Here is a 23,968-nt window from a genome sequence, read left to right as displayed (position 1 = left end):
TCTTCACTGTGTTTCCTTGAGCGCGGTTTGCTTCACTGAGGACTGTGTAATTGCTGCAACCTTCAACTTCAAGTAAAAACATAACAGTTAAATATATTTTAAAATAGCAAAATTACATTTCCTTAAGGCTCAGTTATACGGGCAACATTTTTTGTTCAACTTGTCTCGAAACATTGTTGCATTACAGGTTTCAGGTTGCGCGTATTACCACCCATGTTGCAAGTTGCGGCAACATGTTGCGCAAAGTAGACAAGAGTTCAACTTTGTGCAACATGCTCCTGCAACTTGCAAAAGGATGGTATACAACTTGCAAGACTCTGCTTGCAATGCAGCAATGTTGCGAGACAAGTTGAACGAAAACAAAAAATTTCAGTTGATGAATTTCGACAGGACTTCAAAAGCTTTGCACTCGGTTTAATTATTTCTAGACTCGCCACAAGTCGGCCTCACGAGTATCGCAAAAGCGAGCATACACGGTACATTTATTTAGCGACTCCGAACGCAGCAAGCTTTTTAGGACGCGAAGCGGCATTGCATCTACCTCGATTCACGCAAAAAGGGAAAATCGAGTAACAATTGAGTATCGAGCTATAAATGGTATGTGAGAGACTTTGTTTCATAATTTTTTTACCCTTCAACCGCTTGTGACGTCGACAATTTGCACGTCAGGAGATTCTCGTGATAGGCAGCAAACACAGGTTGGATAGATCTTTCCACACGACTGTCCATTTTGAATATTGACTGCATTCCGACAGAGCTAATCGAAGAAAACGTGATCATTTTTACTTGATTAAGGTCTCCTTTCCAGGGTTATCCATTAATATAAAGATCAAAACTTTTTAGACCAGAAGAAAAAGGATGTACAGTTTCTCTTGCCACAGTAGAAGGTAGCGAGAATAAGAACGCAGAAAAAAACGAAAAGGAACGGAGCAAGAAAAAATCGGAACGGATCCGCAAAAAAGTTCAAATTTTTGGCTTATGCGCATGCAAAGTAAAATACTTTCTCTTTTTGCATGGAATCTTCATCAAAATCTTGCTGCAGTGTGAGAAAGTGCATTTCTAGGAAAGTTTAGAGAAATAAGCACCGTAGCGCCCATAAATTCAATTTAACTTGCATTATATTTGTTGCTCACTTTTTCAGTCTGTAGCTAATATTACAACTTCTATCAGCCGAGGCTGACAAAGTGAAATGCAAAGTGTTCCCTCCTAAAATTTAAACATTCTCTTCTTACTTCTTACCAAACCCACATTGTTCGCCTGTGCTTCCATCATAACAATTGCACGTGTATTGATTTACGCCATCAATGCAATCTCCATTGACACACGGGTTACTTGCACACTCATCAATATCTTATTAAACATACATTTCAGTTTATTTTTGTGTATCAGTTCGCATTGGTTGTATTAGGTCACGTGCTTTATGCAACATAACAAATAGATTCCATTTTGCCGTGAGTCTGTTTAACAAATAGAAATAAAGTTTTTACTTACTTACTTACTTATTACTCCATTTTGCCGTGCGTCTGTTCAGTTATAGAACACATATGACGTCAAAATGTGGTATGAACAGAAAAGTGGCCCACGAGCCGCTAGGCGAGTGTGTCACTGATGTTCATACCACATTTTGACGTCTTCTGTGATCTATAACTGAACAGTCCCACGGCAAAATGGAATCTATTTGTTTTATATAATAACACAAGACTTCAGTACACTTCAGTGTGAGCAATACTGCTACCCGTGAGCTAAGTTGTTTTCATTTCACGATAAAGTTTCCGTAACCACAAAGCACTGTTAAACCGATTAAATAAACAGCAAAATGGTAAATTGAAAGTCAATGAAAAAAACTAATCTTTATTCCGATTTGGAAAGTTGCTCAAATCTGTAAGCATTAACCTAAGTGTTCAGCCGCCATTCATTTGTTTCCCGTGGCGTCGTCCAACTGTACAGCTTCGGTCGAACACTTTCATACAGATTTCGATAATTTCTCGAATCATTCACTGTCTACTTCAAGCTCGTTTTGTCCAGTTAAATGTTTCTAAAGGTGAACGATACTTGGCGGATTGTTTCTCACTACAGATTTATAATTAAGCTGAACTTTTTTGTTTTGTTGTGGCCTCGCGAGTTTTGAAAACCTTTGCCGACAACACTGATTTTGAACTATGAACTCTGATCACGCGCGCAAGTCACACCACGCAGTGACGTCATCTGTGCGTCTGTACTCTAATAGATGACAGGCATCGGTAATAATAATAATAACAATAATGATAATTTAATGACTTATATTGCGCTATTATCAACCAGTTTAAAACAAAGTTTTCAATCGCGCATTACAAGTATATGAAAGAAAAAAAAAAACAATCACAACGCGCGCAGTAGCTCGGTTATTGTGTAAAACAAAATAGCTTTCCCTGGATTCATAACGCTCATAACTTAATCATAAACCCTTTCAACCTTTAAGGTGTTTGGAACCACAAAATAAACCAAAAACAAACAGTTGGATCCCTATGAGGGCTGCTGTCTACCAATTAAAAAACACAAATGCCAGTGTCCTAGCCGATTTTGACCCCCCTGGATTTTGTCCACCCGGTTAAAATCCGCTTGCGGATAATGACCTCCCCGGTCAAAATCCGCTAGCAGATATGGATTTGTTTAATATCTACGTTGATTAAGACTGAGAGAGTAATTTTTGAAAAAAAATCATTTTAGAGCGATTTTTAAAGCCGCAACTCAAACAAGATTAACGTTTTCGATTCATTTGCTAACAGGAACCGTAGTTAGACGCTGTCTTTAGTCAGGTCTTTTGTTTACGACAAGCTTTGCAATGAATTATAGTAAATTTCTGAAATAACTTAGAGACCAGCATAGAACGCAAAATTGCATCGCTATCGATTACTATAATAAATATGGCAGAATTATAACAAGTTTTGTGTTAGCCTGCGAGCAGGCTCTCTATTCGGGGGCAACGTGAATATTGAACTGCTCGAGCGCCGAAGGCGCGATCCCGCGAGTACCGAAGGCGCGAGTGCGTGGGCGAAGCGGGCTCGCTTCGCTTGCCCAGCGGGATCGCGCTTTCGGCGCTCGAAGACTGTTTCGGCACTCGCGGGATCGCGCCTTCGGCGCTCGAAGAGTTTACTGAGTGAAAGTTTACTGAGTGAGAGGGAAACAAAGTATAAATAACAATTGTTTAGGGGGGGGACAAATTCGGCGAAGGGGGGTCAATATCGGCTAGCGGATATTGTCCGGGGGATCAATATCCGCTAGCGGATTTGGTCCGGGGGGAAAAATCGGCGGGGGGACAAAATCCGCTGTGACACCGGCTTAGGAAATTGGCTCATTGGTTTTTGACAGCTGTTTGAGTGGAGTGGTATAATGTCTGTCGGTTCCCCGTTGGAACCGACATTTGTCTTATCTCATTTATGATAAGTCATCCAGGTTTTCCAGTGTAACATCAGTCAAGATATAACATTAATACACCATTTTAATAAGTCGAGACGCCATTTTGAAAATTTAACTTTCCGCGAATGACGTCGTTAATGAAATATTCATTTGTGCCTCGACGTATTAAAATATAGTATCTACCATTGTAATAGGCCGCGGTGTCATTTTGAATATATTATTAATGACGTCATTTGCGGAAAAATAAAAGTTCAAAATGGCCCCTTGACTTATTAAAATGGTGTATACATTACAATTTATTTCATTGCTACTTGCAATATACTTACTTGTTTCGCACTGGACTCCGGTGAATCCAGGGATACAATTACAACTGAATTTATTGACTTCATTCACACATACGCCTCCATTGAGGCATGGGCTACTGGCGCATTCATCAATATCTGTCAAATAAGGTTAGCAGCTGTCACTAATTTTTATTAAGAATAACATTCTGCTGACTGCCAATGCGACCATTCCCAACGGAGAGTAATGATGCCCGGCTGGAGAAACAAAGATGCGGCATTTACTGTTCACGTTAACGAACGGGACAAATAATGTTCAATACGTTATTCAGCCATTTATTAACGATATTTTAAAACAGGTTAATGCCACAGTTGATTACGCGATCCTCGAATTACAAATCATAAGCAGACAAATGCTATACAGTCGAATCTCTCTTAAGCGACCACCCAAAATGTCAAGTGTATGTGGTCGCTTCCAGGTACGACAGGTGGTGCCTTTCAGCCCCAAAATGTAGTCGCGGTCGCCATTGTGAGGTGGTTGCATATATACAGAGAGGTTCCGATTATAGTAGTTTGACTGGAAAATTGTTTTTTTTTTTTTGGAAACGTGGTCGCTTCGTTTACGGGCGGTAATCGCTTACGAAGAGGTGATTGCACTGGGAGGTTCGACTCCCGGGGGGGACACCCCCTTATTAGGGCTTAACGGGGACGTGCGGTCCGATAGGGTAGGGTTTTCAGGCTTTTCTCTCTTGAACGAGGTATACATTTCAACCCTTTTTTGCCTTAAACGGGGTATCTTTGCATGGACCAATGTCCAACAGGATAGGCTTATATGCCTGCAGAGGTGTAACAAGCCGAATTTTTACAAATTCTTTTGTATTGCTGACTTACGTTGATTTCGGCATTGATACTGCTTAATTCAAGATCTGACAACAAAGCCAGTGAGGTACTTGTTTATGTACGGGGTATCAAAAATTGGCATTCTGTCTTAAACAGGGTGGGAAAATCAGAGGTTCGTGTCTTAAACAGGGTCAGGGTTTACTGAGGCCGGGCCAAACCTCTCTACCCGAAATTATGTCGAGTACCCCCTCCCCCCCCGGGTTCGACTGTAGATAACAACTTGACTTGCTTGTAAGACGAAGATTGGTCCAAGTTGGAAGCTTCATATATTATCTACACACCAAGTAATTCGTAGAACGTGTCTATCATTTCGTCAATTAAAGCACGGTAAGATAACTTGCTCATATTTATCGATACAATATACCTCCACAGGTATTTAACATGCTCGTCTTACCCAACAGGGTACTAGCTCCACTTACGTACCATTCTCACAGTGTACGCCTGTGTATCCCGGATGACAATTGCACGTGAACTGATTCAAACCATCGACGCAATCTCCATGGACACACGGGTTACTTGCACATTCGTCAATATCTGATCAAGCACAAATGCATGTCAGTTCTTATCCGTTCGTCACATGCTGCATGGCAGCTAATATATAAAAAAATAATCTCCATTTCGAGCGGAAATGTGCCCGATTATTTGTCAGTGACATTGGCTGCGGTCACATCTACGACGTAACTTAAGTTTAACTATAGTTAGTCTCAAGTTACGTGACGTCATACCTAACTATAGTTAGTGCTTTCGGTCGCCTTTGCGGTCACACCAATGCAGTTAACTATAGTTAGTTCTGATTAGCTTTTGAATAATTTCGAATTTAAATTATTTCATGATAGCCCTTGTTGTTGATCTGTGTCTAGTTGTTCCTCTATTTTTTTCCATTTTTGCACGGCATCTCGGCGTTGAAGAAAATAAAATAAAGTAACGATGCTAAAAGCCACAGAATTCAAGCTTTATTTTTGCTAACATTGGTGATATGTAATTTCTTGGCATGTTGTTTTTCCTTTTTTCTTTCCCTTCACGCTTTGTTTTGAATATTTATGTTCATCTCGCACGTGCGAAAAGAATTGACGCACTCTGATTGGTTTTTCGTTTGTAAACTACCCATGAACCCTGCTTGGGTATAACTATAGTTAGTCTGTATTGTTTTGGATCAGCGAGGCGTGAATTTTCGAACTATAGTTAGGGTGAACAGAGAAGCGGTCACATTACCGTAATAGCTAACTATAGTTAACGCCGTCTTAACTATAGTTAGCAGTCTAGATGTGACCGCAGCCATTATCTGATCCGAGAAGCGAATTATCTCGTCAATACTACGAACTGGTTCATTGGTTCTGGCAGCTGTCCGAGTGAAGTGGTATAACATAACGGTCTGTCGGTTTCCTATTTTGGCCATTTGTTTTGTCTCAGTTACGTTAACGTCACGCAGGTTTTCTGCTCCAATATCAGTTCCGTTATGACAGTTAATAATACGTTGCAATTTAATTGATTAGTAATTGCAGTACTTACTTGTTTCGCACTGGACTCCGGTGAATCCAGGGATACAATTACAACTGAATTGATTGACTTCATTTAAAAAACATATGCCTCCATTGAGGCATGGGCTGCTGGCGCATTCATCGATATCTGTCAAGTATGATTAGCAGCTGTCAGTAATTTTAACCATTTAACAGGTAGATTTCTGATTGTAGAATTCTGATTGAAACGCACACACGCGACATCGTCTCGGAGGATAATGTAGCCTGCGTTGCAGACGAACAAAACCCCGGGCACTATACCGGCACTATACCGGGGTTTTGTTCGTCTGCAACGCAGGCTAAGGATAATGATGCCCTGCCAGAAAAACATAAGCGTGGCATTCAGGACTGAGTGTCCACGTGAACAAGCGGGACCAATACTGTCAACATCCGACTAATTTATACATAGTGAAACAACACTATAAATTCATTCGTGCGACCACGTTATGCTTAGAGAAAGATTCCCCTTACATTTTCAAGAAGATGGGCGATAAACGACAAATTAATGCACAGTCGAACCCCGTTTACAAGGGCGCCGAAAGGAACATCCACGTAAAGTGTCCGTATTAACGGTGTATTCGTTTAAAGGTCTCCGCACACGTGGGGACAAGACGCAGGGACATGTCGCAGCAACATATAGCAGCGACAAAATCTTGTGTTGTTCACACTGCAGGGACATGAAGAAGGGGCGTGTAGCGGGGCCATGTAGCAGCAACAAAATCGAAATGTGTACACACACAAGTAACTGTAGCGGGGACATGCCTCAGGGACATGTCTCAGCGACACGTCCCCTCGTGTGTGCGGATAATTTTTGGCACGTGCAACACGATTTCCTGCAAAATTTTGTCCCTGCAACATGTTGCACGAAGTTCAACGAGTTTAATTCCGTGCAACATGTCGCAGGGACAAAACAGCTTCAAAGTTCGTGTTGCGCGTGCCAAAAATAATCAGCACACACGAGGGGACGTGTCGCTGCGATATGTCCTTGGAAAATGTCCCCGCTACATTTTCTTGCGTGTGTACACATTTGTGATTTTGCTTCTGCTACCTGTCCCCGCTTCACGTCCCCTCGGTGTGAACAACACATGATTTGTCGCTGCTACATGTCGCTGCGACGTGTCCCTGCGTCTTGTCCCCACGTGTGCGGAGACCTTAAAGCTTAAGTGGGTAAACTTAAGAGAATTTTTTATGTCAGCTGAAGACCAAAAACTGTCCGTCATAAACGAGGTGTTCGTATAAGGCGTCAAGAGTAACATGTATCACCAGTAAAAACCGGCGAGTAAGAACCTAACATTTAAGAACCTGTCCAGTTAGACTAAAATGTGCAAATTAGATACCATTTTTAAAAGATCCTATTTAGCCTAAAATTTAGAAACAGGTTCTTAATTTCTAAAATTGATTAGTAGAAACTCAGCTGTGTTCTATTGGAAAGCCGCGAATCTGATTGGTTCTCCCACTGTTTTCTATTCGCCGATAGAAAATAGTCGCGCGCGCGAGTAGCTCTTTTTAAAAGCGGTAAATTTTCTTGATTTTTGTCTTCAAAGTGCACAATATTGTAGGTTTTGGACTGCAATCCTTTAGAGTTTCTACTAAAACAATTAGACTACTCGCCCTCGTTGACTATTTGCTCATAGAAAACTCGGGCTCGTAGTCTGAGAAAATATGATATGGTTAGTGCTTCATTTTGACATAAACACTGTTTCACGCCATCAATGCAATCTCCATTGACACACGGGTTACTTGCACACTCGTCAATGTCTGATCAAACACAAAACAAGGATGTTTCTTAACAGCTTATTGTGCACATTGGGTCTTACAGGTTGGCAAAGGTAACTAAATTATGGGCCTACCCAGGAGCCATAATCGGGCACGGAGACCGTAAGCGCGTGCTATTTCAGTATTGGGGGGTGTCCCCATGATAAGGGACAATTTTGCTATTTTAATTTTAGCACAAATTGCGCCATCACGTGTGGTATGCGCGCGTACTGCATACTTTATTTACTGCTAAAATGAACAATTTTTTTAAAGGTAACTGAACTTTCAACAATTTGTTACTGTTACAGTTTCTGTTATTGTTAGTTATTTTGATATTTATTAAAGTTTTGTTTTAAATATTTGGTTGTGTTTCAAAAAATTAGATAAGTGCCCTGTCCCGAATAAGCGCCCTGTCTCGAATAAGCGCCTTCCCTTGAGGTGCCAAAAGTAAATAAGCGCCCCGGGCGCTAAATGGAATCATTACGGTATCCAAATAATGTTCGCAAATTTCATCGCAGAAAACTTCTCCAGCAGTTGCAACGGTAGTTAATCTTGTGCTTTACATCAAAGAGATAATTTAAGTTCGACATGGCAGTTGTACAGCTTAGTATACGATATTGTCCATTCAAAATTTGAGGTTTTCACTGAACTTGACTGCTTCCTTTTTCGTTCTCAGCTTTTCGTGCAGACTCGAATGGTTTCACGCGACTCGCGTGACACTGAACACTCAACTCCAGTTACATCCGAGTGAATCCACGCGAGAACCCGCGCAATTTTGCGTGTATTCGCGCGGTTTAATTTATGACGTCGAAAATGGCGCAATTTGTTCTAAAAATATCAAAATTGTCTTTTGTCATGGGGACAACCTCAATCTTGCGCTTACGGTCTCCGTCCCCGATTATGGCTCCGGTTGAAATTCATTATATTCTCACTTCACTCAGGTTTCTTTATTTTTTTAAAAGTATAACTTTTTTATCTTGACTAATTAAGGAGGCTCGATGTAGTTTTTTTAGACTAAGGGTGGTTGTTTTGAAAATTAAAATTACCTAGGAAGCCAATGTTCGATTTTTGCCAAAATACACCATAATGATCAAATGTGACCAAATTTTAATTTTTTACCCGTCACTAAGTCACAACGGTTACCATAGCAACGATTGACGTTTTCTTTTGTTCTCAAACAAGCTTGATTTTCTCGAAATCTAGACTGACACTTGGTGTTTATTTTTTGATATGTTAAAGTTTAGTAGATTGACTAACTGTTGACGAAATTTTAGAAAAATCTGTAAGAGCGATTTCAAGTAAATCAAGAATGAAATTTTCAGAAAAACACCGTTTTAATATAAAATAGGCGCCTTAAAATTGTTTCGTATTATTTGAGCACAGTTTCTCTCACTGAAATATAAATACTTACACCATCAAAGACCATTAACTAAAAGCGAAAGACTTTTGGCTTTAATTTGTTAAAATATATCGACTGCCGATTGTAAGAAATTATAAGAAAATACCAAAAACTTCATTCTTGATTTACTCTAAAACGCTCTTACAGATTTTCCTAAAATTTTGAGCACAGGTAGTAAATCTACTGTACTTGAACATATCAAAAAATGAATACCAAGTGTCAGTCTAGATTTCGAGAAAACCAAGCTTGTTTGAGAACAAAAGAAAACGTCAATGGTTGCTATGGTAACCTTTGTGACAAAGTGACGAGTAAAAAATTAAAATTTGGTCATATTTGATTATTATGGTGTATTTTGGCAAAAATCGAACATTGGCTTCCTAGATAATTTTAATTTTCAAAACAACCACCCTTCGGCTAAAAAAACTACATCGAGCCTCCTTAAAGGTTTTGTTAAAATAATAAGATTTATTTTTAAATTACCGAAAACTTGTTTTTTGACGAATATAAGTGAGCCGAAATTGACCACAGTGTTGTACAGAGTTATTACCACTCCCTCCCTTACCCCTATCAAGCAGTCTCATGCGAATCAAACGCGGAGCGACTTGGAGCAAGTCCGGGTTTCGCGGTCACGTCCATTTAGGATTATGTTATTTTTAACACCCATCCACTTCAGGTAAAAACATATTAGTGATCTATATTAATGGTAGATGTCCTCATCACGGTATGATTTTTAATATTCATTCTTCTTGTTTGTTAGGGTTTTACAACACATTTAATCCTCATGTGATGTTTTATTGTAAAACACTCTGATTACGAATGCAACTTACCAAGAACGGCGTTACCACAATATCGAAGACTGCAGTTAGGCGGCTTCTGTAGCTCATACACGTAAAATGATCCACAGTTCTTCACCTGAATGTTGTTACTCCTCCAACAGCAGTCGCCCCACCGGTGATAACAGACTTTACTTTTCACCACAACTCCAGCGACTGTCGGGTGTGTACCATTAAGCCAGCCTGGAGATTCAGTACCGCAGCGATACTCGGGAACACATCCGTCCGGCATCCGATCCCCGGCAGCTCTCTGGAATCGGTACCAACCCGGTACCAGGTCCCTATCGCACAAGCTGTTATTCACTGTGTTTCCTTGAGCGCGGTCTGCTTCACTGAGGACTCCGTAGTTTTTGCAACCATCACCTTCAATTAAAAAACTCATTAATAATTCATAAAGAAAATACAAAAGAAATTAATGTTTAATGAGTGTCTTTATATCTGATAAAGACACGGCTAAACTTTACATCCAATTTTCTTGGCCAAAATAACCCCAAATGTAAATATTAGTGCAAGAATGAGTTGATCTACATCAGAAGATTTTTAAGCCGTTCAATAAATTCGCAGTTCGTGTTTTATCAAGTCCAAAACACTCGGCTGCGCCTCGTGTTTTAAGTTGATAAAACACTGCTGCTCATTTATTAAACATTACGTAAAAACGTAACAGTTAGCTGTAATAAATAATAACATTAAATTTTCTTACTGTAGGGTATCTCATCCTTTTTTGTGTCGAGGCTTCCCACTGATCTCAACTTATTGTTTCCTTTTTTGCCGACTTAAAGTTCATTACACTCTTTTTATTTTATAAGAATCTAGTTTATAAGAATATCGAGGCTGAAAATTGCGATTTTTTAAGAATGTCTTAAGAATAAACCCGAGGCTGAGATTTTGAAAAGAATATAATTTTGAGTTGAAAATTTGTCAATAAAATACAATTAAATAAATTTTTAGTTGAAACAAAATCAGTGTTTTCATTTCCTTCATTTTATCATTGTATCTCTGTGATTAATGCTTTGTTTAAAGCCAAACGGCCAAGTGGTCGCGACATCTTGATCTTGCTGGCTGCAACGAAAAGCGATGGAACACGTGCACAATGTAACACGATACAGATCTGGACACCAACCACCCAATACATGCAGGCTAAAACAGAAATGTCAAGCAGTATTATCTAAGAATGTTCATAAGAATATTTTCAGCCTAAAATCGGCAGAAAAATAAGAATATTCAGCCTGGGTCGGAAAAACTGTATTCTTATAAAAGAAGGAGTGTATATTTCTCACATCACTCTCGCTTCTTCATTTTGTTGAGAGTATAATTTTATTCTTGACTAATTTAGGTTTTTTTTAGTAGAAAGGTGGCTTTTCACTGGAATATACAATCGTTTACACTGACCGTGAGGTCCAGATTCGCTCTGGAAAGTCATGGTCGTTGTAGCATCGTCGTTGGAGAGTCATGGTCGTTGATAATTTACAGATTTTTATCTTTTTACAAAGAGCAGACAGTAGAACTTCTCTCGACACCTCTCTAATAAGGACACTTTGCTATTTCGCACAATTGCAATCTCCCATGTGCCGACAAAATTCTCATTTTTTCTTTGGAGAAACGTCTATAACCACCTATCAGTAAGCCGGATAATGCGCTCCGAGTTTCGTTCTGCGTCCATTACTTCTGTCACGCATTCCCCATAGAACCCAGTCCATTCGCCCGCACTGACATTTGGCAAGTTGGATAATTAAGGTTTGTATGTATGTAGTACTCACCTTGAAAGGTGATAACTGTAGCAAAAGATAGAAGCTGTATGAACAAAACAATTTTAGGAACAAGACTCTGCGTAAGCACATCCATTGGTAATGAACTGAAACTGAAAAACAACAGGAAGTTATTACCTAATTACATAATGCATGGCAGGAAAACTAATTCTCAGAAACTTCCCTCGCAGAGCTCTTTGGACATGTCACGCAATCTTTCGCATGATAAAACCTTAGATCTGCTGGGCAATTCAAGCCAAACTGTGGCCAGTCTTGTCCAGTGATAGTTTAAAAACTACCTGGAATACTGAAATACTCAGAATTTGAATAACGTTTTATACCAATATACTGTATTTCGCGCGATGTATAAACCTGAATTTCGACGTCTTTTCCTAGTGCTAGCGGTTTTCTTCTTCCTTTGTTTTATTGAAACAATAAAGCCTTTTTTCCCTTCTTGTAGTAAAGCGAAAAAGCCGCCGCGGCCAGTTCCCCTCAAGAGGGTCCTGAGGGGGGAAGAGGGGAGGGGTGGAGTATAAATCCTATTTCTTAGCCTATTGTTTTCCCAAATTTTGGCGAAATCTCAATCCCAGTCAATTTTTTTTGTTCGTGATTCCCAGTCTCAGTGACCCAAATGTCATTTTCCCAGTGAAAATGTGCCCAAATCTCAGTTTCCATTTTACCCCTTTAGCATGTTCAGGCCCCTTGCTCAAAGATCTGCGAGTTCGTGGCTCAAATTTGATTGAGAAAAGGGAAGAAAGCAAATCTGGCGAGAGCCACATTTCAGGCACTTTACTTTGTTTTTTGTTTGTCTTTAGCAGTTCTCTACTTGCACTTCCTTTCCCACGTGATCAGAAGTGTAGCGAACTGTCGGGTCGTGGTTGAAAGTCGTGGGTAGCAAAAAAGTCTTCAAAAAAATACTGAACAAAAATTTGTGACAAAATAGTTCGGCATGGCTAGTCTGACGCAGAATTTCGAAGGAATGTACGTCAGACAGCGCTTCGCAAGAGCGATCACGAAAATGAACTGGCGATATAAATGTCATAGCGGAACTCCCGCCCGCGCCGAGGCGCGCGTGAGCGGAGCATCTATACCCATAGAAAATTTACAGAACCATGTTTGGTTTTTCATGGTCATCATGGCTAGCGGTTTGGCTTGCGGGCGCGGGCGCGTGCGCCCTAGCGACGACGACGTCGCCCAAGTCTTGGTCGCCCCAACATGGTGGCTATAGTTTGAAGAAACGGTATAAGAAACCTTTTTTTTCTTTCTTTTGTTTCTACAATTTTTCAAGTATTTTGGAGGGACATAAACATTTTTGGGAGGGACAGAAGCATAAAGCTCTCTTTCGTAAGCGAAACTATAACAGGATCGCGAAACTATTTTCTATTCCTAGAAAGCAGATAATTTACTTTACTCTTAAGAAATTTTTCGTGCCATGAGCTACATTTGCCCTGCTTTAAGATTATTGTTTTTGTCGTACCGCAGAAATTCAGTATAAATGTGAGCGATTTAGATTTGTCTTGCACCTATAAACCACCGATAACATCAGTACTTTGGCTGCTTATTCACCAAAACATTGTAAGCTCCCGCAGTGAAAATTAAATACATGGGGAGCTGCGCTTCAAATTTGATCAAATTTAACTTTTTGATACAGCAAAGGCATTTTAATAATTTTTGTGACACTTTAACTTCAGTTTACAATCTTCTACGTTTGTAAAACGGATAAAAGTGAACGGTTTACGGATCATTTAGACAAGATCAAGATCATGCAAGATCACGTTTACGGCTATCATATTATTCCACGTTATACGCACGTAGCGCTCGTGAGGGTTTTCGAAAAAGTTGAACTGAGTTCAACTATTTCCGCGGCTGTCTGCGGTTACGCAGCGATTTAACCAATCAAACTTTTAGATTTTGTCACATGACACCACATTCCATGTGGAGGCCATTTTGTTTTTAATCGCCGTCGATGTAAACATGAGAAAATGTTCAGATGTAGAAGCACTTCTCATCGAGGAAGTTAAAATACTGGTCTACATTAACAAAAAAGTAAGTCTCATAATTAGCCCAACTGATTTTAATTTTCCACAGCAACAGTTCCCAATGACACTTAACAAAACCACACAACTAAACTAAACTTAGAACAGTTTGACATGTTCCTTTGCAACAAAGTAGAGCTAGTTTTACGACTGTACCAAGATAATTAGGTAGTTATCTGACGGCAACGTTGAATGTTCATAACGAATTATAAGTTCGCGTCTTTATTTTTCGCGAGAACCTTTTTTCGCGGGTATTAAATTTCGCGATTTTTTGAAAATCGCGAAAATTAAGTCCCGCGAAAATAAATAACAACAAGGTATTTAACAGTATTCTCTCAGGTAAAGTTCCCGAAACGTTCGCAAACAGGATGCCATGTCAACGAAAACATACCGGACACGTGTGAGTGAATACGTTTTCTTCATGCATGTTTTAAATCAGGCGTTTTCCTTGTATGCTAATTTAATACTAGGCCGGGGTTAGATTACGTCTGTGACGCAGGCTACTCTCAGCACGTGTTTTATCGAGTCTAAGATTCTCGGCTAAACCTCGAATTCTTCACCTTGATAAAAAACTGTTGTTCGTGTTTTAAACGTTACTTTTAAAATAAGCCTACGTATTAGTACTTGGCTTCAAACTGGAAGATAAGTAAGTCTCAAGTCAGCACTTGACTCAAGTGCACTTGAAAATCTCAAGCCGTATTTTACAAAATCTGGCTTCACACTTGATGACAAAATATATTTAATACTTGAGGTACAAGCTGTCAATCATCTTCAAAATCGTGACAACGCTGCACGTCGCTTTCATTTGGCTTCCATTTCCTATTGGTCAAGTGCGTTCTCAAGTGTGGTGTAGACAATACTTAGCGGCGCACTTCGGCTTCTTTGAACTACGAAAGTTTCCATGGTCACCAAGTAAAGTTCAAGTAAGTACGTTTTACCCCTTCAGACTCAAAGTAGGTTTCAAGTGCACCGTTAGATTATACTTAAGAGCTCTAGTGTGAAGCCAAGTAATATTTCACGGGTTAACTGAAATCACTCTAATATTCTTAATATAAAGAATACTAATATAAATGGGTGTTTTATCAATATAAAGAACATGCACGTGATGTACTGTCATCGCCTTGATTGGGTCTGGGGTCATGATTTATTAATCAGTTTTTGAACGCTTTTTACGCGACAGGTGGAAATTTGTTAAGTAACGTTTTTAAACGCACGCGTTACGTGCGCAAATATTTACGCGACAGTGGAAATCCACTTTTACCCGCGGCAACAGTGTTGCATCAGATCATTCGTGGAATCAACAGAATTTGTAGAACTTCTTTACTTACTTGGATTTTAAACGGTGAAAATTCCTGTCTAGTGTGTTGGCAACATTAACATTGTTTATATATCCTACCTTTCGAGGAATCAACGGAAATTGTGGAACTTTTACAGTGTAACCCCGATATAACGATATGCCAAGGGAGCAGTAAAATTATATCGTTATATCGAGGAATCGTCATATCGAAACTCCCGATATAACGATACGGCCATTGAATAACCGAAAATATCGTTATATCGGGGTAAACCTTACATATACTTTTTTACTAGATAAAGAGGCTTAGAATACAGTGTCATTTTCGAACATCATCGAACAAAGCTGTTGTCAGAAACGTTAGAGACATAGAATATTCAACGTTATATCGGGAATATCGTTTTATCGAGGATCGTTATATCGGGGTTCCACTGTACTTTTACAAGGAATTTCAACATTGTGAAATCAATAACTCAAATGTCGTGTCAACAATGAACATCTCGTTTCTCCCTGATTTACATAACGCAAAGGAATGACAGTTTCTACCCTTGGCATACTGTTATGTTAAAAGTTTCACTTCATACCTGACATGGAAAATGTTAAGGTTTCCTTTTTCCTCGATCGACACTTTTGCGAGAGGCCATACATGGATACACTCCTATGATTACACAAAACATGACTCCATATCTACCTGAATTCTTACCTCTAAGTCCTCTAACCTCTTACTTCAGTTCGTCTTGTGTATTGCTTCACAACGTTCACGAACTTCTAGCTGTAAACTGAACTGAAACCGGAAGACCAAACTTGAAAGTTTTGTGTCGAAGATTCTGACTGACAAGTTCCTTCTTGCAAGCCATGTCTCACATAAATGCAGTTACGCTTGCCATGTGGTTAACCCACTGAGAAACACTACATACATGAAGCACGTTTTTGCTTCGCGTCACGTCATCTCTTGTCACGTCATCCGTTTTGTGGTTACCAAGGTAACCATAATGCTACGGTCTGTGTAAGTAAGTAAGACTTTCCGAAGCACGAAGTAAGAACGAGAGCGTACCGAAACGGTACAAGGATTTCTCAAGTTCTCTAGGTAGCTTTTTGCGATTACAATACTATTGTTTAGAAGGATATATGAGTTACGGCATGGGCTCCTGGTATCGGTGATGAATTGTTAGGATTTAGTTAAATAGAGGATTACGAATAAAAAAAGCCACTTTCACAATCATTATGGCGCTTTCGAACTGTCCACGATCGACAATCGACTGCTTTGATGAACCGCTGGCCGAACGTAGTTGGAACATGATGCTTGGCACGTGCATATGGGCGAACGTAGTTGGAATATGATGGTTGAGCCCCCCCCCCCCCCCCCCCCCCCAGTGCCAAAATTTTTTCGGGCAAAATGCTTGGAATTCGGGAAATAAGCCTAAAGAAAAATAGAAAATAAGCCGAAAAATTCAGTCTACATTACGTTCAAAACAAATTACATCAACAGGAAAAGTATTGAAATATACCGAACTTTGTGGTTCAAAAGTCCAAATTTCTCATTTATCTGCTTTCGTTTCCCGTCGCAAATTGCTATAATCATGTTCGATTTTCCTCGCAAATTCTGCGTGACCCCTCAGTTTGATTTAGTTGCAATCAGCGTTTCCATAGCTTGAGCATTTGCGCACGGTGCAATTAGACCTTGAAACAAAGCTGTTTTAAAACCCATTCATCCCTGAATGTTTTACACGCTTTTCTATTTCTTTCAAATTGGGGGACAACAATGTAAATTGGCTCCCCAAAACTGGTATATACGCGCTAAAACAGAACTTATCGTGGTTTGTGATGTATGCAGCGCCAGCAGCGGTAGCTAGCCACGAACGTACGATCAGGCATTCCAAAAAAAAAATATTGGATTTACGACGAATCTGCGATTAGCTATTTTCACGGCAGATAAAAAAATAAACCCTGATATCCCGTTAGATAACGTGAAATAAAAGATAACCAAAGACGTATACGTCCTAGTGAAAGCATAACGAACAATTCCCCCCAAAAAGAAAGTGTTTTTGCACGTTTGCTATTTATACGTGCTGAAACAGACTTTATTGTGGTTTGTGACGTACTCTGCGGTAGCTAACGAACAACCTGCGATATTAGCAACTATTAATTTGTAAACTAAATCTCACTAGTCACATTTTCCTATCTAAATTCTTAAGTTTTGTTAACTAAGAGTTTCAAGATGTACTGATTTCACGAATTGTAGTAACGCTAGTTGCTTTTTTCGACTAATTTGCTTGTTTACAAGCAGAAGTAGGAGATTAGGAGTGATGTGGGCAAAATTTGGAACATTCTTGTCTACTCTCAAGGGACTTTTTTAATTTCTCAAGGGACTGTTTTAATTTCTCAAGGGAGTTCTTTCCGCTTAGTGGGCGATGAAAGGGTCTCTTATTATTATTGCGTCAACACTTCCGATCTCGTGTTAAAGACGTGACTTGTCACATATTCCGCTGTAGGTGATGAAAGGGTCTCTCATTAGTATTGCGTCAACAATTGCGATCTCGTGTTAAAAACGTGACTTGTCACATGTATAAACGTTATATAACAGTTATTTTTATGCGTGAGTATCTCAAATGAGATATGACACAACTAATCGAGAATGTGAGTGGTTCAGTGTTTCACAGTCTAAAGCGTTGTACTAGTACAAGCGTCTCACTCACTGAAGCCGGGCGCTAATATTTAACCTAAAATGATTAAGAACGGAAATTATCTTTTCTTTCACAAACTATTCGTCGAATACACTCCCTTTGTTCGTCTTTAAATGTTTTGTGAACAAAACTCTTGAGAGATTTTCTAAAACCTAGAAGAACTCGCTTTCTACTTCATTCCGCTCAACCTGCGCTCAACACCCGCCATGATAACAATTGTTTTTGTCTACGTGCGATATTTTTGGACCGGAAATTAGACTTGAACTCCATTAGCCGCTGTGGGTGATGAAAGGGTATCTCATTAGTATTGCGTCAACACTTGCTATCTCGTGTTAAAAACGTGACTTGTCACATGTATAAACGTTATATAACAATTATTTTTATGCGTGAGTATCTCAAATCAGATATTTTCGCGACAATCGATTGCGTTAGTCACGCTTAACACGAGTGAATAATCATTTATTCGCGTTCTCAATTCAAGGGATTTCTTTTCGGTGTGGGTGAACAATGCGTCAGTCAACACTTGAAGGCAACGTATAAGTCGCGCTAATATTTAACCTAAAGTATTTGTTTTCGCGACAATCGATTGCGTTAGTCACGCTAAACACGAGTAAATAATCATTCGCGTTCTCAATTCAAGGGAGTTCTTTTCGGTGTGGGTGAACAAAGCGTCAGCCAACACTTGAAGGCAATGTATAAGTCTTTCACAGACTAAAGCGACGCTAATATGTAACCAAGAACGTAAGAACGCAAGTTTGGACTGGTACAAGCGTCTAACACACTAAAGGAGCGCTAATATTTAACCTAAAACGATTAAGAACGCAAATTTGTACTTTTACAAGTCTTTCACATTCGCGACAATCGATTGCGTTAGTCTCGCTAAACACGAGTAAATAATCATTTATTCGCGTTCTCAATTCTAGGGATTTCTTTTCGGTGTGGGCCGGGGGTGTGGGTATATATGAATAATGTATTGAACCGCTGAACTGTTTGTTTGCCGTTAGTAGGCCGAAATAAGCGTATACGCGACACGAGTACTACAGTATATTCAATGTGTTTTCGATTGGGTTTTCTTTGGCTCCTTAATTTGCGGTTGAGTTTTGTAAACAGCGCGTTGTTGACTTCTAGGTTTCAGTTTTAATAATATGATGTGGAAGTGTAAAGTATTCAGGTAAGCTAAGTTATTTTCAAGACTTCCACTCCTAAACAACATGAAAAGCGTCTTTCACCCTTTAGCAAAACACTACTCCATACCACAATTGACAGCCAACAGATAGACCATAGCAAAATAGTCGTAGTCTCATAGAGACCTTTGATTTATAGAGAACAGCAATTAAAATGAATTTTTAAACTAAATGCCGATATTCGCAATAAAATTTGATGCATCTTTTTTATTTCTCTTAACTTCTGAGTACCTCGTCTACACAAAGAGATATAAAGGAGTTTGTAAAGTTCAACAGGACTGCATTTCCAGATGCCTCTTTTCCTCCTAAAATTTACATGCTGGAAGAATATGCGAAAATGCTTAATGGCACTTTCCATTGGGCTATTACGGTGAACAAGGGGGAGAAAGTACTAACCATGAATTCGCTCATCTTTCTTCAACATTTCCCCATGTTACCGGGAAAGCAAGCAACATCTCGTCCGACGAAGATGTTAGAAGAGCACCACCTTGTTGACCACCCCAAGAACAGGGGAATGATTCCTAAGAAAAAGAAGCGAAACTTAAACTAAACGAGGAATCAACGCGAGCAATAAATAATTAAGAGTACAATTTTACGTAAAAAAAATCGAATACTATATATTCATATAGGCTTAAAAATGTTGTTAACACTTCGTACATGTATTTAAAGCTTCCCCGCCCCGCATTTATACTCTTTGTCGTTGATGTGAATAAAGCTTTAAATAAACTATAATTAATCAATTTTGTATAGTTGAGTCTCCACCATGCATATACACAACTTGTAAACAATAAATCGAGAAACAAATCATCTTCTCTTGAACGCTTCATTTCAGAGAGAAAATAGTTTAAACTTTTCATGGACTGAAACGATCAGTGAAACAAGAAGAGCAATGGCGAAAGTGCCGTGCGCTAGATTTCCATACGTTTGTTTACAACTACTCGTGGCATGTTTTTATGCATGCACGAGGCTTGTGACCTTTGAAAATTGCGTGACGAATCATCTGGTGTACCTTACTCTACGTTATACCAGCAGAACACACGGACCCATTGTGGTCCTATTTTCATATTTTTGAGTCGAGCAGAAACAGAAAGGGCACACCTTTCTCTCAAATTTCATCCGCTGCTCAAAAATAACGCTATACGTGCTAAAGAGGGTCAAAGGTTACATTTTATTTTGGTGGTGAAAAAAAAATAGAATTCGCACTACGAACCCTGAGAGCTCAAATGAGCTCTGAGAAGGGCCAAAAACAAATTTACACCCACGAACATCAACGCTGTTACTATTATAATAAGTTCAGAGGATATTTAGTTAAGGAAGCTTGAACACTGCCGTAACGAGTCGGCGTTTATTTCTTACCCAGACCGTAGCCTGGATTTTTCTTCGAGTTTCTGTAATTATGTATCTTGGTGTGTGGCAGGTTGGCTAATTAATGACGTCTCAGTTTCTTTGCGAGAGACCCTGGGAACGAGGTTAATTCAATCTATTTTGTGAGTTGTGCTGAAAAATAAACGTTTCGGCAGTGCTCCCTTCAACAGTAGTAAAAAAATTGCTGTGCTTCCTCGTGCGCTGTTGGATTTGAGATTGTTTTACTGATAGTTTCAAGTGATGTTGGATGCGCGCTTTATGTTGCACGCGCAGTCGTTTCAAATTTGTATGCCGATATAAACAGTCGCGTAACTCGGTTTACGTTTGCTAGCCTTGGCTTGTTTTCCTATCTTGGGTCGAACGCACTCCTCTTATCTCTGATTATTACTAGTTTAATAAATTAAAGCCAACGAATCAATCACACGACAGATAAGCGATTTCAGCAAATGGGAATTAGCGGCCTCTGGAGGCCGCTAATTCAAAAGATTTCTTCCGTTTAAGACTGACTAGAACGCCAAGCTACGCTAGCTAGTTTAATGAGTACCTCATGAGTTCGGCAAATTAGAGCAAATTACATCTTTATTTACGATTTGTGCAACTTGCTGACAGGTGAGTTATAGTATCGGATGATGAGCTGCTTGGTAAAGCACTTTACAAGAAAAATTAGTAATAACGTTAATAGACGTTTCGATGTATCGAACATCATTATCAAGATTAAAATGTTTGTAAGTGTTCAAGTTATTAAGAGTTGACTTTTGAATATTAATTAAGTTTCATTCCAATGTGCGTGATGACTCGATTCACGCGAAGTTTATATTTAATACAGATGACTAATATTTGCGAAACTTAATTATTATTCAAAACTCAACTCTTAACTGAACTTGAACACTTACAAACATTTTAATCTTGAAAATGATGTTCGATATATCGAAACGTCGATTAACGTAATTGCTAAATATTCTTTTAAGAAATATTAAGTTTAAGTGAACTAATTATGAAGAAGTGATCTCTTCATCGTTTTCTAGTTTATATAGTTTTAGTACCCCGTGAGTAGAATTCCTTCGATCGTATCGATAGTTTTAGCTTTCAAAAGAAATAATCCTCGACTGAAAAATAATTTGTATAGCGCTTAAATTATAAAAATATTAAATGCCGATTTTTCCGACTATTATTTTTGCCGTTCTTTTCTTATGCTTCTGGTCTTATTCGTATTTAGCACAATTTTACGAGGACACAAATACATTTATCAATTAATCATGACTATCATCTGAACCTTTACAATCTTTATAATGTCACGATTCACTGTTCATAAACTTATTAAAAGCGTCGCAGCAAGATATATACAAGCTACGTTTTAATTTTTCAAGCATTATTGGCAAAGCCTTTTCGGATTTTCTGACCATTTGAGTTCGCCTACTAAAGGCTGCGCACAAAAATCGCTCTTTGGGCAATATAATCGCTCTTTGGGCCATATCAGCTATTAAAAGAGGAAGTGGCAACACGAAAACTTGTGTCAGCTAAAAAGGAAGTCAGTGATTCAAACAAGGAAGAAATTATTCACGCAAGCTTTTATTTGTTTGCAACATGGAGATATATTGACGTAAATAAACAGAACTGCGTATAACGCAATCTGCGTTTGTTCGTTAATTTGATTACTTCTGATACCGTTCGGATGTTGAGCGGTCCATAATGAGACATGAAGGGTGTTGGAATCACTTGAAACTTGTTTTAAGCCTGTTTACAGTCGTCTTGAGCGGAGCGGGACGGCTGTACAGAGGCTAGAATGCGCCTGAATATTAACTAATATTAGACAAGTTGACGTCAGTAAGAGCATTGGCTTGCAAGAAGGAAACTGTCAATCAGAATCTTCGACACAAAACGTTCAAGTCTGGTCTTCCGGTGCTCCAGTTTCAGTTCAGTTTACAGCAAGAAGTTCGTGAACGTTGTGAAGCAAAACACAGGGCGAACTGAGGTAAGAATTACACGGGTAGATATTTAGTTATTCAGTTTTTTAAGGCCGACCAACTGTTAACTGGTAAACTTATTACCTCTCATACAATACAAGAGATAAGAACTGTTGTATGCCATAGTATCCGGCTTGTAGACCGGGAAAATGTGCGTTTGTAAAACGGCAGGCATGTACTAAAACCCGAAACCACCAAAACAAAACGTCCGAAACGAGCGTAACCACCGAAACGACCGAAACGAAATCACCGAAACGGCCGAAACGAGCGTAACGAAACGAAATCACCGAAACAAGTAAAACCCATTACCATTATTGAGAGCTAACCGTAAGCAGGCTAACCGGAGTGCATAGAAGGCTAACCGAAATGTATATGTTGTAGTGGGCTAACCGTAAGCAGTCTAAGCAGGCTAACCGTAGTGAATAGTAGGCTAACCGGAGTGCTTAGTAGGCTAACCGGAGTGCTTAGTAGGCTAACCGTAGTGAATAGTAGGCTAACCGGAGTGCTTAGTAGGCTAACCGGAGTGAATAGTAGGCTAACCGGAGTGCTTAGTAGGCTAACCGGAGTGCTTAGTAGGCTAACCGGAGTGCTTAGTAGGCTAACCGGAGTGCTTAGTAGGCTAACCGGAGTGCTTAGTAGGCTAACCGGAGTGGATAATACGGTGAATGGCGAAAATCTTGAAGTTTTGCTTATTTCGGTGATTTCGTTTCGTTTCGCTCGTTTCGCTCGTTTCGGCGGTTTCGGGCGTCTCGTTTCGGTGGTTTCGTTTCGTTGTTTCGGGTTTTAGTATACCGTATGCCTAAAACGTTTGACATTTGAAAAGGAGGCCGCGTGACGTAAGCGTCACGAAACCCCCACCGCCCCCTTTTCAGTACGTAATGGGTGTCAATTAATGTACTGTTCATCGAACTGTCATGAGCATCGAACATTTTGGCTAGTGCAGGTTAACGTTTTTATCGTGTTATTGGATAGTTAAAGGTTTTGCCGTTTAGAGAGATAAATGATTTTATACGGTTCAGTTAATTAAAAAATATCTTATTCTATTCTATTCTATTTACAAATTTTCAACACAAAATTATATTCTTTTCAAAATCTCATCCTCAGATTTATTCTTAAAATATTCTTAAAAATTCGCAAATTTCTAAATTTCAGCCTTGATATTCTAATAAACTAGATTCTTATAAAATAAAAAGAGTGTAGCGTTTCGTGACGCTTACGTCACGTGGCCTCAAACACAGAGAATTGTCTCTTTGTTTTTCTAGCTGCTTGTACAATGTCAAATATGGAGTTATGTTTTGTGTTAGCATTGGAGTGTATCTATGTATGGCCTCTCGCAAAGTGTACGAGGAAAAAGGAAACCGTAAATATTCCATGTCACGTATGAAGTGAAATTTTTTACACAAGGTAGAAACTGTCAACATCGTGCACTTGATGTGCATTCGTTTGCGTTATGTAAATCAGGGAGGAACGAGATTAGTGTACATTGTTGATACGTTATTTCAGTTCAATTTCCGTTGATTCCTTGAAAGGTCGGATATATAAACAATGTTAATGTTGCCAACACACGAGACCGGAAGAAGTTCTACAATTTCCGTTGATTCCACGAAAGGTCTGA

At 39.3% G+C, this 23,968-nt stretch overlaps 1 protein-coding gene and 1 pseudogene across 5 annotated transcripts in view; one reads left to right on the top strand and one right to left on the bottom strand.

The window, feature by feature from the left end:
- The window catches only part of LOC144645097 (adhesion G protein-coupled receptor B2-like), a 99,481-nt pseudogene that overhangs the window by 23,199 nt on the left and 52,314 nt on the right, over nt 1-23,968 (bottom strand). The gene's annotated exons all lie outside the window — the stretch shown is intronic.
- The window catches only part of LOC144645216 (CD209 antigen-like protein A), a 40,507-nt gene continuing 38,567 nt past the window's right edge, over nt 22,029-23,968 (top strand). For all 4 annotated transcript variants that reach the window (XM_078504716.1, XM_078504715.1, XM_078504713.1 and 1 more), the window contains exon 1: nt 22,029-22,361. The gene's annotated coding sequence lies outside the window, so the exon portion shown is untranslated. The remainder of the gene's footprint in view (nt 22,362-23,968) is intronic.

This window comes from Oculina patagonica, chromosome 3, assembly GCF_052425735.1.
Source record: "Oculina patagonica isolate OP01 chromosome 3, crgOcupat, whole genome shotgun sequence".
Classification (NCBI taxonomy): domain Eukaryota; kingdom Metazoa; phylum Cnidaria; class Anthozoa; order Scleractinia; family Oculinidae; genus Oculina; species Oculina patagonica.
This window is presented reverse-complemented; position numbering and strand designations above follow the sequence as displayed.